The sequence below is a fragment of the Rhinolophus hipposideros genome (genome assembly GCF_964194185.1).
Source record: "Rhinolophus hipposideros genome assembly, chromosome: 13".
Classification (NCBI taxonomy): domain Eukaryota; kingdom Metazoa; phylum Chordata; class Mammalia; order Chiroptera; family Rhinolophidae; genus Rhinolophus; species Rhinolophus hipposideros.
In genome coordinates this window covers 22103071-22120293 of record NC_138059.1, presented here as the reverse complement: position 1 = coordinate 22120293, position 17223 = coordinate 22103071, and positions in this window count along the sequence as shown.

Sequence of the window (17223 nt, the reverse complement as noted above, 5' to 3'; positions counted from 1 at the left end):
CACAAAACCACAATGTGACAACAAAAGTTACAGCAAAAACTGTGTTTTCTGCAACATAGGTGGGGTCATGATTTCTTCATTTGAGCTGTGCAAATGAATTTTTTTTTTCCTTCTTAAATACTCCCATATTTAACCTGGTAGCATGGGACCTAACTAGATAGCTGATACTGTGAGATAGCCTTTCTCCTGAGAGGATGGACAGGTTTTAGTGGCACTGTGTCTGATCTCTGTTCTGAGGTTCTTATCCATCTTAACATTCTAGTTATTTTATATATTAACAAACTAATACATTTGTAAATAGAAATGGGATTATTATGTATTCTTTTCCCTCATTTAGCTCATGTATTGTGACTTTTTCATATATTTGAACTTCCATGTTCATAAAATGAGTAGACAGCCACTATGTAAAAGCATTACAGACGGAGGATTACAAGGTTTTTCTAAAGGAATAAATTGTACAGTTGTGCATATTTTTATATGTTTTCATTGATAAACATTTTGTCAGGAAAAATATTTTTTTCTGCAATTAAATGCCTCTATAAGATTAGGAAGTAAGTCTTTAACTTTTTCAACACCTTCAGGTTATTCTGCAAAATAAATTTACTTTAAATGGAGTTTTCCATTCTACTTGAACGTTTTTCACATTATATCAATGCAATGCACAACCAAAGAATCTAAACAATTTTTTTTTTTTGCAGATTGGTAAAGTGTGTAACACAATAGTGATCCAAGAAGAGTTGGAGCTAAAAAGCACTCACATTCTTACTAAAAACAAAGACTTAGATTTCATAGAGATTTATATTTTACCTACTTTAAACTCAAGTGACCAATAAAATATTACTGACACAACATTTTTTAAGGCTGCAGTTTTTATGCTTGCAACTACACAAATGTGGACTGCTTCATGTAGATATGCATACTGGATTGCAGGAGAAAAACATAATACAAAATTATCAAGCATCAGAAATGATGTTTGTTTGTTTACTTATTTATTTGCAAATTCAGGAAAAAAAACACATTATTTTTGCTCAGCAAGGTAGTAATCTAAGAGACAAACAAGATAATACCAGCAGAGGGATAATGTGGGTGTCCAGAGTATACTTTCGTTTAGATATCAAAGAAGATTTTGCAACATTAAATTCCCTCTGAAATACACAAAGCTTTGAGATAAACTGATGTTATGTTAAATATAAAGACGTTTGAGGTCCAAGACCCTTCCAATTTTTCAAATTGTTTTCATGAAGTCTAAACATCTAAGGGAAATTATCTTCTTAATTTTTTTAGAGTAACTTTACTTTATATTTACTCTATATACTATATTAGAACACAAAAATATAGAATAGATACCATACTTTAGCTAAAACCAAGCGATACAGCACACACTTTCAGAAAGCTTTTTCACAATCATATTGTGGCAAAGAGCCTTGCCCGGAAGCTTAAAAAACATCCTCATGGTGTAAACTTGCCATGAAGACGAAAGGGGTTACAAGCTCGGAGTTCTCTATTTGAAAGAATTTTCTAGGTAGGATAACTGATTTTTCTAACTTCTGGTTGACTTCTCTTCACTCCTACATCCCTTATCTTATAGATATGTCTTGAAGTCCATTTTAAGAAATTCAGCAGCCATGAGCCACTCCTAATCTCTTGAAAATGTAGGTCAACTCCTGATATAAAAATTATTACAACAAAATAATTCATTTCTCTTGCTTGGAGAGTGTGGCTTTAGAGAAATATATATAAAAGATTGCAAATCTAGAAATATTAGATTGGCTGTAAATCTCTCCTTTCCATGTTTATGATTTTTTAACCATATTTGTGAAAACAAGCATCAACTAAAATAATCTATTAATTTATAAGTGTTGACTAATTCAGTCATCAACTACTGAGCCTCAATATGTGCCAGGTACTCTGAATTAGATATTCTTGAGGCAAAACTCCTTTCAAAAAGGGACTCACAGTCTGGTGAAGAGCAATACATCAAGTAGGCTAAGCAGATTATAATGCAAACGAGCACACGTGTATATCTATTCATTATATTTGTTGGTAGATGGCAAGAAATCATGGGCATAGAAGAATAAAAGGCAATCTTTAAACTAAGAGATCCTGAAACTGTCTTCTCACACTTGGTTACAGATGTTCAAGCTTTTTAGCTCTTCCTAATTTTAAGAATCGACTATAGAGCTGCAGATTTTTATTTAGATAAATTTCGTGTTAACCATTTTGCCACAGAACTGACCTTGCCAGTCACTCACTGAAGTATTGGTTTCATGAAAGGAAAAGCTATGAGTGTGCTGTTCACTAGACCTCATGTAAAATTATTTTCAAATCTTCATTTCCTCAAGCCTGTTGAGAACCAGCATCCAGGAACGGTTTAACAAGTTACAAATTATTTGGGATTTGAGCAAAAACTAATTTAAAACTACATTAAATCGAAGATAATTTAGTCAGTTAAGCTGGCCATTGACATCCTTTAGCCTTTCAATAGAAGATGATTTTCGGCATATTTTAAAATGCTCTGTCATCATTAGGAGATTAAAAGTAGTCCTTCCAATAGAAATGGTCACATTTTCTTGAAACTGGAACTTTATCTTAGCATATATTTTTAAAAGTTTATGCAGAGCAATAAGTGAAATGCTTCTTTCTCAACTAAATTCAGACCCAATTAAGAAACTGATACAGGAGTCACAGAAATGGACATCAAAATGTTAATCTTATTACTAAAAAGTAACAGGCAGTTAATCATTCAGTTTATATTAAATCATGCTCGGGTAACAAAGGACTCCTAAGTTTTATGGCTTACACCAGCAAAAAGGTTTATTTCTTGACCATATTACATTCCCAATGTGGGATGACTATGACTCTGCCCCGTGTTGTCTTCATGTGGGGGTCTCGGGTATAAGACCCCTGTTTGAGTCCCATCACTCATCTCATGGTGGAATAAGTAAGTGAAGTCATAATCATACTTTGGTTCTTAAAGCTTCAGTTTAGAAATGGTTCATGTCACTTCACACATTTTCTTGTCTAAAGTAGAGTTTCTCACATGCAGCATTACTAACTTTTGAGACCCGATAATTTTTTTGGTTTGTTTTGGAGGGAGGTGTCTTGTGCATTCTTGTTTAGGAGAGTCTTTGTTCTTTACCTACTAGATACCAGTAGCATTCCTTAAGTTGTAAATAAAAATGTCAGCAGACATTACCAAATGTTCCCTGTGGACAGTCTCTAGTTGAGAATTACAGGTCTAAAGGAATTTACCTAGCCATGCCTCGGGAATGTTAGTGTGATCTTATACCACAGAGAGGTCCAGTAGAGAAGGACTTAGCATGAAGAGTTCCAAAAGGGAAAAGCTTAACAGGAGGGTAATGCATAATTTTACAATAATATAATCTACCACAAGTATACAAAGAACACACACATGCACACACACACACTCTATCTCTCTCTCTTTCTCTCTCTCTCTTTCTCTCTCTCTCTCTGTCTCTCTCTCTCTCTCTCTCTCTCTCTCTCACACACACACACACACACACACACACACACACTCACACACACACACACACAGAATTTAGTAAATATTTGAGCTTCCTGTTAGCACCATGGCTCAAAAGAGAGATTGCAATTGAGCCATTCTGATGGCTGTGTCTGTACCCCAATCATAATCGTAAGATCACTGGAGTATAAGTTAATTTTTTTTCCACAGAAAATTATATTTTAAAAAACATCACAGCACATTAATGCATTTAACTATTAGGCTACTTTGAACATCAGACTAAAAAAATAAAAATAAAAAAATCCAAACTTCTACCCCCATCCATCATCCAAAGTTTTACAATGAGATCAAATAATAAAATACAGACACCCCAAAAATAAAATGCCAACTATGATGAGATGTCCTCAGTTTGAATTTCCACCATTAGTGCTCTCAGGGGCAAAGTAATTGTCAATCAAACATTAAAGCCCTAAAGGTATTTTAGGTACCTTTATGTCCTTTAGTTAAGTAAAAATTAAATTCCTGATTAAATAAAGTCTAAAATAATTATTCCAACACAAGTCAAAATATAAATAATCTGATTATAAAATTATTAAAGTCCAAAACCATTTCTTTGTTTTTTCTCTATACTCATTTTAATCCTGAGACATGCTGGATACCTGGTGGATTTAGGGTCCCTTTCAGGATCATAACCTATATAGTATGTGAGAAAATAATTAAAGTTTCTTCGAATTCACAGTATTTCCTGGGTTTATCAAAAAACACAAGTGAATAAGAAAGGACAGTTTCATACCCAAGTGATTTAGCATCATTATTTCCTATGGCAAAACTATTCCTGGCAAAATTATATTCTTAATAACCCACAATTTAGCATTGCCAAAGAACCTGGCAGTCTTAATTGTGTTCTTGTTAAACGGAGTCTATGGGGAAAATCATTTGGCTTCAGCTTTACCAGGATGTCTGTCAGTCTATGCCAGTTGCTTGGAGACCAGAACTTTTGAATGTAAATTTAAATATGAGCAAGTGCCCAGAAAGAGTATATTTATAACACATTGTTGACCATATCCAGATGAAAATTCACCGAGGCATATAGTCCCACTTGTAATTTTTTTGAGGTACTTTTGACTCTTAGAGAAATTTAGGCCTTAGTTTAAATCCTTTCTCAGCAAGCATATTTGAAAATTATTATATTCCAAGTCCCGCACTTGGGTAACCCCAGTGCTTAACTGAGAGGGAGGCTGCTTTACAGTCAAGCTGCAGCATTTCTTACTGTACTATAAAAATCACCTCTAACACTGCATTGTTCAAATCAAACTGCCTAATTTGCTCATAGTACAATATAATTCCTTACAAATTCTGCATGAATTGAGCCCAACCAACTTTCACCAAATTTTAAAGGCATGTAGATGATTACGCTGCATATGTCTTTCACTTGCTAATACCATTCTGTGTCTCTGACCATGGATTCAGAGACAAAAGCAACAGAATCTAGGTTAAAATTTAAAAAGAAGGTGTTCCTTATCTGTGTTGAGCCTCTTTTAACACAGGGTCACAGATTTCAAGAAGGTGGAATAAAACTATTTTAATTATAATATACTGGCAAGATTTGCATATAATAATAAAATAACTTGTTTATATTATACCCCTTAATAAGCATACCCACTAGGCACAGCATTTCTAGAATTCAAAAGGTTTCTATGATGGGAACCTGTCCTACCTTGTTTCCCTAAAATTAAGATCTAGCTGGACAATTAGCTGTAATGCTTCTTCTGGAGCAAAAATTAGTATAAGACCAAGTATTATATTATATTATATTATGTTATGTTGTGTTATGTTATGTTATGTTATGTTATGTTATGTTATGTTATGTTATGTTATGTTATGTTATATTATGTTATATTATATTATAGACCCAGTCTTATATTTTAGTTAAATAAGACCTTGTCATATATTAATTTTTGCTCCAAAAACTGCATTAGAGTTGATGGTCCGACTATGTCTCATTTTCAGGGAAACACGGTACTAAATCTAATCCACGGCCTAGAAAGGATGAGAATAGATCATCTGTGATCATGGGCAGATATGATAAAATGAAGATGGGGGAGGCTGGGCTCAGCATAATCAGTTTCTCCTCATAACTCCACTCTCAGATAAGCCAGTCCTCCTCTAATGGAGTGTTAAAAAAGGCCAGCAGTGCAAATCAGAAAAACACCCACATAGGAAAACAGAGCCAGAAAATGAAAGTTTTCCTCGATACCGCAAATACTTTATTGAATGTTCTACTAAAATATTTAAATAATTATTAATACAATAAAACATATTTCATATTATGAAGTCCAATCTTTAGTCAATTAGGATTTAAAAAAACACACATACATGATAATATATATATATATATATATATATATATATATATATATATAGAGAGAGAGAGAGAGAGAGAGAGAGAGAGAGAGAGAGAGAGAGAAAGATTAAATTGTAATACTGTTTGCGTTCACTCGTTCACTGTCCTCGGCATTGAAACATGATCAGGCCTGATAAAAATAACTGCATGATGCCTTTACACTATAATTGCTCTTTAGATAAAATATATATCAATAATGGTTGATAATATATTAAGACAAACACAGAAGAATACATTTATGATATATATTTTAATAACTTCACAACTGAGATTTTTCCCTGTAGTTTACTCTAGTATAGATTATTCAAGCTTCAGGTCTGTTTCTATGTTCTTACTTATAATATCCAAGGAAGATGCTGTCCTTAACTTTCTTTTTGCAATCAGCAGAGATTTTTAGGGGTTATTTACAGAGTAGAAAAAAAATATCTTTGGAGATATTTACACAATGCAATACTAGGCACATTAAAAAATATCACACCTTACAATAACTTTAGGAATTAAATTGTTTATTATAAATGACCACTTATTCTTTCATTCAACAAGTATTTATTTGGCACTTACCGTATGTATGGTGCCCTTTTAGGTATGGCAGTTTCTTGGTTTACTTAAATGTATGGCTCATGAAGAGAAACAATAGAGCTGAATCAAGAAATACAGCAAAGATTTCATTTTTACTCATTGTTGGAAGAATAATTTTTTTGGTAATGAACAAGTATATTTTATGAGATAAAGAGTAAATGTAACTTCAACACAGAGATTATAGGATTATTGGTAAATGAAATGTTATATAGAAAGGAGAAAATCTAGAAGTAAGAAGACATGAAACTAATAATATATATGTATATATATACAAATATTCAAATATTGAATATTTATATATTCAAGTGAATATATAAATTGAATTGAATATGTATATATATTCAAATGTTTGTATATATATTCAAATTTATTTTTTAATGTTGAACTTATCTGTATACAAAAGATAAGACCACAGATAAGTTCAACATTAAAAAAAATTTGAATATCAATACAATAATTTCAGTAACAGATATGAGGGCCACAGTGCTAGAGATCAGAGGATAGAGGTTTACAAGCCCTAACTAAAAGTCCACTATATTTGAAGGAAGATAAGTCTTTAATTTTGTTTGTAATTGTATTCCTTATATTTTACTTTATTATTTTTTTAATTAAAGTTTATTGGGGTGACAATTGTTAGTGAAATTACACAGATTTCAGGTGTATAATTCTGTATTACATCATCTGTAAATCCCATTGTGTGTTCACCACCCAGAGACAGTTCTCCTTCCATCACCATATATTTGAGCCACCTTACCCTCATCTCACACCCCCCACCCCTTACCCTCTGGTAACAACTAAACTATTGTCTGGGTCTATGAGTTTTTGTTTCTCATTTGTTTGTCTTCTTCTTTTGTTGTTTTTGGTTTATATACCACATATCAGTGAAATCATATGGTTGTCTGCTTTTTCTGTCTGACTTAATTCACTTAGCATTATACTCTCAAGATCCATCCATGTTGTCACAAATGTTCCTATATCATCTTTTCTTACCGCCAAATAGTATTCCATTGTGTATATATACCACAAATTCTTTATCCATTCATCTATCAAAGGACATTTTGGTTGTTTCCATGTCTTGGCCACCGTAAACAAAGCTGCAATGAACATTGGAGCACAAGTGTCTTTATGGATAAATGTTTTCAGATTTTTGGGGTAGATACCCAGAAAAGGGATTGCTGGGTCATATGGTAATTCTATTTGTAATTTTTGAGGAACCTCCACACTGCCTTCAATAACTGCTGCACCAGTATGCATTCCCACCAATAGTGTATGAGGTTTCCTTTTTCTCCACAGCCTCTCCAACACTTGTTACTAGTTGTCTTGTTGATGATAGCCATTCTGACTTGGGTGAGGTGTTATCTCATTGTGGTTTTTATTTGCATTTCTCTGATGATTAGGGATTTTGAGCATTTTTTCATAAGTCTATTTGTCATTTGTATGTCTTCTTTGGAGAAATGTCTCTTCAGGTCGTCCACCCATTTTTCAATTGGGTTGTTTGCGTTTTTTTTTTTTTTTTTTTTTTTTTTTTTGATTTTGAGTTTCATGAGTTCCTTGCATATTTTGGATATTAGCCCCTTATCGAAGGCACTATTTGCAAAAATCTTCTCCCATTCAGTTGGTTGCCTATTTATTTTGTCGATGGTTTCTTTTGCTGTGCAGAAGCTTTTAAGTTTTATATAGTCCCTTGAGTTTATTTCAGCTTTTACTTCCATTGTCTTTGGATTCAAATTCATAAAATGCTTTTGAACCCAAGGTCCATAAGTTTAGTACCTATGTTTTCTTCTATGCAGTTTATTGTGTCAGGTCTTATGCTTATGTCTTTGATCCGTTTTGAATTAATTTTGGTACATGGTGACAGATAGCAGTCCAGTTTTATTCTTTTGCAGGTGGCTATCCAATTCTCCCAGCACCATTTATTGAAAAAGCTGTCTTTCCTACATTGTATGTTTTTAGCTTCTTTGTCAAAAATTATCTGTCTATATTTATGTGGTTTTATTTCTGGGTTCTCAATTCTATTCCAATGGTCTATGTGTCTGTTTTTCTGCCAATACCATGCTGTTTTGATTATTGTATCCCTGTAGTACAAGCTAAAGTCAGGGAGTGTGATACCTCCAGTATTGTTCTTTTTTCTTAAGATTGCTTTGGCTATTCGGGGTATTTGTGGTTCCAAACAAATCTGATGATTTCTTGTTCTATTTCTTTAAAAAATGCCATTGGGATTTTGGTGAGGATTGCATTAAATCTGTATATTGTTTTGGGTGATTATGGGCATTTTAACTATGTTCATTCTTCCGATCTATGAGCACAGAATGCCTTTCCATTTCTTTGTGTCTTCTTCAATTTCTTTCAAAAATGTCTTATAGTTTTCAGCATATAGGTCCTTCACATCCTTGGTTAAGTTTATTCCTGGGTATTTTATTCTTTTTGCTGCAATTGCAAAAGGAATTATTTTTCTGTATTTCTTTTTCTGAGATTTCATTGTTAGTATATAGCAATGCAATGGACTGTTGTATGTTGATTTTTTAGGCAGCAATTTTACTGTATTCGTTGATTGTTTCTAATAGCTTTTTGGTGGAGTCTTTAGGATTTTCTATATATAGTATAATGTCATCTGCAAATAGTGATAATTTAACTTCTTCATTCCCAATTTGGATGCCTTTTATTTCTTTCTCTTCCCTGATGGCTCTGGCAAGGACTTCCAACACTGTGTTGAAAAGCAGAGGTGATAGGTGACAGCTCTGTCGTGTTCCTGAGCGTAGACCAAAGGGCTTCAGTTTTTCACCATTAATTATGAGATTAGCTGAGCGCTTGTCATATATGTCCTTTATTATGTTACGGTATTTCCCTTCTGTACCTATTTATTAAGTGTTTTAATCATAAACGGATGTTGTATCTTGCCAAATGCTTTTTCTGCATCAATTGATATAATCATATGATTTTTTTCCGTTATTTTATTTATGTGATGTATCACATTGATGGATTTGCGGATGTTGAACATTTTTGTGCCGCCGAAATGAACCCCATTTCGTTGTGATGAATAATCTTTTTAATGCATTGTTGTATTTGTTTTGCTAGAATTTTGTTTAGGATTTTTGCATGTGTATTAATCAGAGATATTGGTCTGTAGTTTTCTTTTTTTGTGTTGTCCTTACCAGATTTTGGTATCAGGGTAATGTTGGCATCATAAAATGAGTTAGGGAGTACTGACTCTTCTTCAATTTTTTGGAAGAGTTTGAGCAGGATTGGTATTAGATCCTTTTTGAAGGTTTGGTAGAATTCACTAGTGAAGCCATCTGGTCCCAGACTTTTGCTTTTGGGAAAGTTTTGGATGACTGATTTATTTCGTTACTGGTGATCAGTCTGTTTAGATTTTCCAGTTCTTCATGGTTCAGCATTGGAAGGCTATATGTTTCTAAGAAGCTGTCCATTTCTTCTAGGTTATTGAATTTGGTGGCATATAGTCCTTCATAGTATTCTTGGATGATCCTTTTTATTTCTGTGGCATCTGTTATAACTTCCACTTTTCCATTTCTGATTTTGTTTATTAGTGTCTTCTCTCTTTTTATCTTAGTAAATCTAGTGAAGGGTTTGTCAATTTTGTTAATCTTTTCAAAGAACCAGCTCTTTGTCACATGAATTTTTTCTATTGTCTTTTTGTTCTCTATTTCATTTAGTTCTGCTCTGATTTTTGTTATTTCCTTTCTTCTGCTGACCTTGGGTTTCACTTGTTCTCCTTTTTCTAGTTCTTTAAAAAGTGTAACATGAGGTTATTTATTTGGGATTTTTCTTGTTTCTTGAGATAGTACTGTAATGATATAAATTTCCCTCTTAAAACTGCTTTTGCCGCATCCCAAAAATTTTGGTAAGATGCATTTTCATTGTCATTTGTTTCTATGTATCTTTTGATCTCTCCTCTAATTTCTTCTTTGACCCAGTCGTTCTTTAAAAGTATGTTGTTTAATCTCCATGTATTTGTGTTTTTTCCTGCTTTCTTTCGCAGTTGATATCCAATTTCAAAGCCTTGTGATCAGAAAATATGCTTGGATGATCTCAATCTTCTTAAATTTGCTGAGGCTGATTTTATGTCCCAATATATGGTCTATCCTTGAGAATGTTCCATGTGCACTAGACAAAAACGTGTAGTCTGATGTTTTAGGATGAAGTACTGTATATATGTCAATTATGCCAGTTTCATTTAATGTGTCATTTAGTGCTGCTATTTCATTATTTATTTTCTGTTTGGATGATCTATTTATAGCTATTAATGATGTATTTAAGTCCCCTAGTATAATTGTGTTTTGGTCAATTTCTCCCTTTAGATTTGTTAGTAGTTGCTTGGTATATTTCGGTGCTCCCTGATTGGGGACATACATATTGATGACTGTATGTCTTCTTGTTGTTTAGTCCCCTTTACCATTATGAAATGTCCATTTTGTCTCTTGTTATTTTTTCACCCTGAAGTCTGTTTCATCTGATATCATTATGGCTACACCTGATTTTCTCTGGGTACCATTTGCTTGAAGTGTCAATTTCCACCCTTTCACTTTGAGTTTATGCTTGTCCTTGTAACTGAGATGTGTCTCTTGGAGACAGCATATGGTTGGGTTTAGTTTTTTGATCCAATCTGCTACTCTGTGCCGTTTTATTGGTGAGTTCAGTCCATTTACATTTAGGGTGATTATTGATATGTGACGATTTTCTATCATTCTATCTTTAGTTTTCTGGTAAGCTGTGTCTCCATTGTTTCTTTGCCTTTTGTTGTTGTCTATTATTTCTGTGTGGTGGTATTCTATGATGTTTCCCACTGTTTCTTCTTTTATTACAGTATATATTTCAGTTCTGGATTTTTTTTTGAGTGGTTACCCTTAAGATTATGTAAAAGAAAGTTTGATATTTATAGAGTATTCCATTTTCTTCAGCACGCTTACTTTCTCCATTCCCATATTACGGTTCAGGCCTTTACTCTCCCCCTTTTCATGTTTTGATTACCACAAATTGTCCCTGTTGACGGTGGTCGAATAGACTCTTTTTGTATTTCTTGTAGTGCAGGTCGTGTATTAGAAAATTCCCTCAGCTTCTCTATGTCTGGAAATGTCTTTATTCCTTTTTCATATCTAAAGGATGTTTTTGCTAGATATATTAGTCTTGGCTCATGATTTCTCTCTTTCAATAGTCTGAATATTTGGTTCCACTCCCTCCTGCCTTGTAGAGTTTCTGCTGAAAAATCGGATGATAATCTAATGGGCTTTCCTTTGTAGGTTCCGTCTTCTTTCCCCTGACTGCCTTGAGGATTCTTTCTTTGTCATTGATTTTAGACAGCTTCAATACAATGTGCCTTGGTGAAGGCCTGTTGGGATTGAGGTAATTAGGTGTTACCTTAAGGTGTTCTATTTGCCTCTTGGATTCAAAGATCCAGTTCTGTCCACAAGTGTGGGAAATTCTCATTACAATTTGTTTGAATATAGTCACTGTTCCCTCTCTCTTCTCCTTCTGGTATTCCCATTATTCTTATATTGCTCTTTCTGATGGAGTCAGAAAGTTCTTATAGAGTTCTTTCATTTCTTTTAAGTCTCAAGTCTCTTTCTTCTTCCATCTGTGTAATTTCCAGGTTTCTATCTTTGATGTCACTGATTCTTTTCCATCTGGTCAACTCTACTACCTAAGCTGGTTATTTCATTCTTGATTTCTTCTATTGAGTGCTTAATGTTCAGAAATTCTATTTGGTTCTTTTTTAAAATTTCAATGTCTTTCGTAAAATGCTCATGTAGTCTTTGATTGTGTTTCTGAGTTCATTAAACTTCCTTTCTGTTTTCTTGCATCTCATTGAGTTTTTTCATATCTGCAATCTTGAATTCTCTGTCATTTAAGTCACATATTTCCATATCTTTACGTTCCTTTTTTAGAGACTTTTCGCTTTCTTTCTGAGCTATCTTGTTTCCTTGGTTATTCATGGCAAATACTGATTTATTATTTCTCTTCCTAGACATTTACAGGAGTGGCTTCTGCCACAGGTTGATAGGAAGAGGTATTTGGTTTTCCAGTATTTGTCGGTAGAATGTTTTATTTTCTCTCCGACTGCAGCTTTTTTTTTCCTCTCACATGTTAGTGCTGTGTTTTCTCTGCACTATTCCAGCTCTTCACACAATGGGGGAATTCCCTGGAAGATGGGCTTCTCCTTTGTTAATAGTTCACCTGGGTCACAGGGTGCAGTGTCCTCATGGGTATGTGGAGAGCTTTTGACTTTCCAAAGCTCTTCCTTCACCAGATTCAGAGCCCGTATGTTTCAGCAGTTCTGTTTACTCCTACAGGGTTCTGCCCACATAGGTGGGCCAGGGGCAGGGTGAATTGTGAGAGGTGGCCCAGAGCAATGGCGTGGACCACCACCACAGCGGTTCCTGATTCCACAGCTCCCTCCCCTTTGCCGGAACTAGTTGGGCTGCGAATCTGTGTCTGCGGTCCACAGTTCTCAGAACAGCAAATTTCCTGTTCTTTTGACCTGACACTGCTACTGTTTCGCTTCTAGCAGCAGGCAGGTTGGGGCAGGGCAAGCTCTGGGAGGGTAGTGTGGGGACAGAGCCCCAAAAGCAGTTTCCAAGCTCTCGGCCTCAGATAGAAAGGTGCTGGCTCAGGTAGTAAATGGCCATAACTGTGATTGGATGGCCATCAGCTGTGGCTAGTTGGCCGTCAGCTGTAACCATTGAGCCATTGGCCACTAATGTAAGTGCCATGGCTACGCTAGTAAAAAGAATGGAGACTAGTAAGAGCAGATAGCAGAGAGGCGGATGCCGCCGGTGAGAATATAGTCATATGACTTTCCGACTTATGGCTCCGTGAGTGTTCCTGTTTGGCTTCACCAGGTCCTGTGTTCTTATGTGGGGAGCGGGACCAGAGACCCCGCCAGAAACCCCGCATGACAGGTAGGAAGGGGGCGGCTAGTCTCAGTGCCTATGGCTTCTGTTCTCTGCTCGGCAGTGAGGGCTTAATCCACCGTTTTCAGCCCTGTTCCCTCAGTCTTTGCTCCGAGGTCTCTGCCATGAGTGTTGGGTTCAGCCTTGTTATATGCTGTCCCCTTAGCCCTGTGGGCCATAAGCGGAGCCTTAGCAGTCTGAGTTCTTCCCTGTCCTGCAGCTCCGGTAGTTCCGGGATGCAGGGACCTCAGAGCACTGAACTGGTCTGCGTCCTGCGCCCAAGCGGCTCTGTCTCTGCACTTTTCCCTTTCCTCCTCCCCCGCTCGTGCAATTCGCCCACCTTCAGGTGAATTCAGTAGTGGGCCTCTTCATCTTGCCTGTCTTCTGTGCAGCGAGTCCTTTGTGGAGTTATTGTTGTTTGATTAGTTATAAATTTGAAGGGAGCTTTACAAAGGCTCACCTCACGCCGCCATTTTGATGACCTATCGACCTCTATTCCTTATATTTTAAGTGAAAAGAGAGGTCCTTACATTCTTTTCTATGTATCTCTATATCACTTTAAGTGGAGCTCATAGATATTAATTTTCTAAATGTGTAGCAAGTTCTGTGGAAAAGAATTGTCAAAATGGAGAGTTTGACTTCTGCTTTAAAATTCAAAAAATTTAGGGAAATCATTACAGAATAATGATTACATTCACTGCCATCCTCTATTGCTTGCATGTTAGCATAATTTTATCATGCTTGATATGTTTTAGTCTATTTAGATATTATTTTTGATGTTCAGATGTATATATCATTGAATAATAATCTTTTATTTATCTGTTGTATTACAAGATGTTTCCTTATCTTATCAGTACTGCTACCTCAGACATTAAATCAGCTCTGGTACGCTGAGAGGGAAATGGTACTTAAAGATCATAGTCTGGCAACCAAGTGTACTTGCCAATACTCTCTTAGTCATTGTTTCCACATGTCAGTAGGTAGAGGTCAGAAATATATATTTTTAATGGATTTTTTTTAAAGAAAATGCATTAAAAAAAGAAAATGGATCTTTAGTTGATACTCTTATTTCCAATTTCAACTTGTGAAGGCTATGTTTTTACTTATTATATTTTAATTTCCTTTCTTTTATACCAAAAATCTTGGATTCTAACAATCATAACTTTTTAAAAAATTTACACTATATGCTTTTAAGTGTGAAAATAATATTAAAATATCTCAGAATTTAACGTTAAATTCAAATTATTAGTAAACTTAAAAAAAATTACTTTGACGTTTTTTTGGCCTTGGATATGTTAAACACACAAAAAATCCATTTAAAAATACTATTCAAACATATATTATAATTTTTAATGACTTATGAGTGCCTTTTTGTTGAGTATATTTCTAGGATGTGAATTGTTGGGTTATAAGTTATGTGTATGTAGTAGATATGCCAAATAGTTTTCTAAAGCTGTTGTGTAAATGTAGTCTTCTACCAACAGTAGATGAATGGTCCATTTATTGCATACCATTAACCAAAATTTGATATTGTCAGTTTATTTAATTTTAGCCATTCTAATTAGTATAAAGTATAATAACTCTTTAAGTTTTATTTTATTTCAATATATAGTAAAATTGACCTTAATGTTAGGTGTGCAGTTTCATGAATTTTAGCACATGCATAGCCACATAAAATGAATACCAGCTACTCTAACCTGAAACTTTGAAATCCTCTCATCTTTTCTCCATCACTATAGTTTTGTGTTTTCAAGAATATGATAGAAAATGGAATCCATATTAACATAAATATAAATGTTTATTTTCTGATTCTTAGAATTAAAATATATGATATGTAAGATATGTTTCATTTCTTACTGAAATGATACACAGTAGTCACTCCATGGATGCTTGTTGTGCAAGTGAATAAATTAAGTTTTGTTGCTTTCTTTCAATTAAATTTTCTGTCTGTTTTAGTAAAAATGAGCACTCTTTACTGCTTACATTTTTTCCTTCTATTTACCTGCTTCTTCATTCAAAAACAATTTATTATATAACCTTCTTTCCCAAAATATTAACCTTATTTTCACTTTAAGTTATGTAGTTGTTAAATATACTGATTTAATTAAAAATAAAAGCACCAAATCTATTTTTTTTTCTTTTTCCTTTTTCTTTTCTTCTTTTTTTTTTAAGAACCAAAATAAATTTATTTGCAAAATGTCTTAGTTGCCTAGTGGAAAGAATCAAGAAATATTCAACTATGACCCAACTAATAGTTTTTAAGCCACTTCACATAAAAGAACAAGCAGAACAGCTCCTGACTATTAGGCTACAGATATGTCCTTCTGTGTGACCTTCTGTGGCACAGGACATTCATTTCACTACAGGATTCCATGAAAGTAGCATCATGGTACATGTTGGCTCTGCTGTGTCAGTGTCTAGAGTGCTATTCCCCATCTTTCTTACATAGCTGTTTCACCTCATTGGTCAACTCCTTTGTGGACCGTTTCATCCTTCTTGGTTCTGAGCAATTTCAATGGCAAAAAATTGTATCCTGGGGGCAATGATGGTATTTTCCTCAGTGTAGACCAGAGAATAATCCAGTCACAGCAAAGTACCATAGATGAAGTCTCTACAATCCTGTCAAACTTCAAACAGAATGGCCTCCACTTCTCTTTAGCTCAAACTGATTTGAGCTCTTCTGGGTACAAAATATCTATCCTGAGATTCTCAAATGAATCTATTCTTAATAAACCTCCAATGCAACAAAATGTCAGAATACCTTCAACTAGATGGATTTACTGAAGAGACTAATCAATGATAGTGAAGGGAACAAAAATGCTGCCAACGTACAACTGGTTTTTGGGATATAGATTTTAATTTGTTTATTAAGAAAAAAAGACTCAAAATTAATTTTTGGCACTCCATCCTTTCCTGTCCAAGAGATACAGACAGAAAAAACTGCTTCTGGGAGGAAATTTTAGAATGCTATCTTAGCCAAATTTGAATTAAGTATGGTAAATAGGAGGGTGGTCCCTGTTAATTTGATTATTAGCCCAGCTAGAAGAACTTAGAATGTGGGAGGAAAATTATTGTTTTTTTTGTTTTAGCCCCCACAATAGCAACAAATAAATAAATAATCAAAATTATTTAGATTTAAAAGGTAAAATTTTAATTGTGAATTCATTATATACGTGGAAATAAAAAAAAAAAAACATGATTTAAGGGATCACAGTTTAAAAATAATGTTGGGATGATTGAAAAGATTGTTAATTTGAAGTGTAGTGTTAGTGAACTTGAAAATGTAAAACCTGTTTCAATGTTCAGAAGACTGCTTCACCTATTGCAGTCCAGAGAAATTTAAGTAAGGTTAAAATACTTAGATCAAATCAATATTATTCTGATGCATATGTGGACAGGTATATTCAACTAACTTTTCTAAGTGATACCAAATAACGATTAGAATAATTGTACATATTTTCATGTGTGTGTATGTTTCTTTTTCTCCCCCTAAAATCCTAAGACACTGAATTTCTTCATTGCCTTAGTTAAGTCTCATTAATTCAGCCATTTTTAGAAACTTAGCCAATTCTTAAGACATTTCAAGCTAAAACAGATTGTTATATAAATAGAAGGTATAAAAATTTCTTGGGGAGCCACAGCAAGTTACATGGGGCATGGATCATCACTTAGTTGTAACTTTGTTCAATCCCCTACCAAATTATTTTGAGTTTTTTTTGTTTTTTTGTATTATCCAACATAAGGAAAACAGTTGAAAACTATGAAATTGTAAAACCAGATCAGACGTCACAATTTAGGAAGAGTCTTTGGATATAAAAGATAAAAAAAAAATTGTTTTGGCTTTCTCT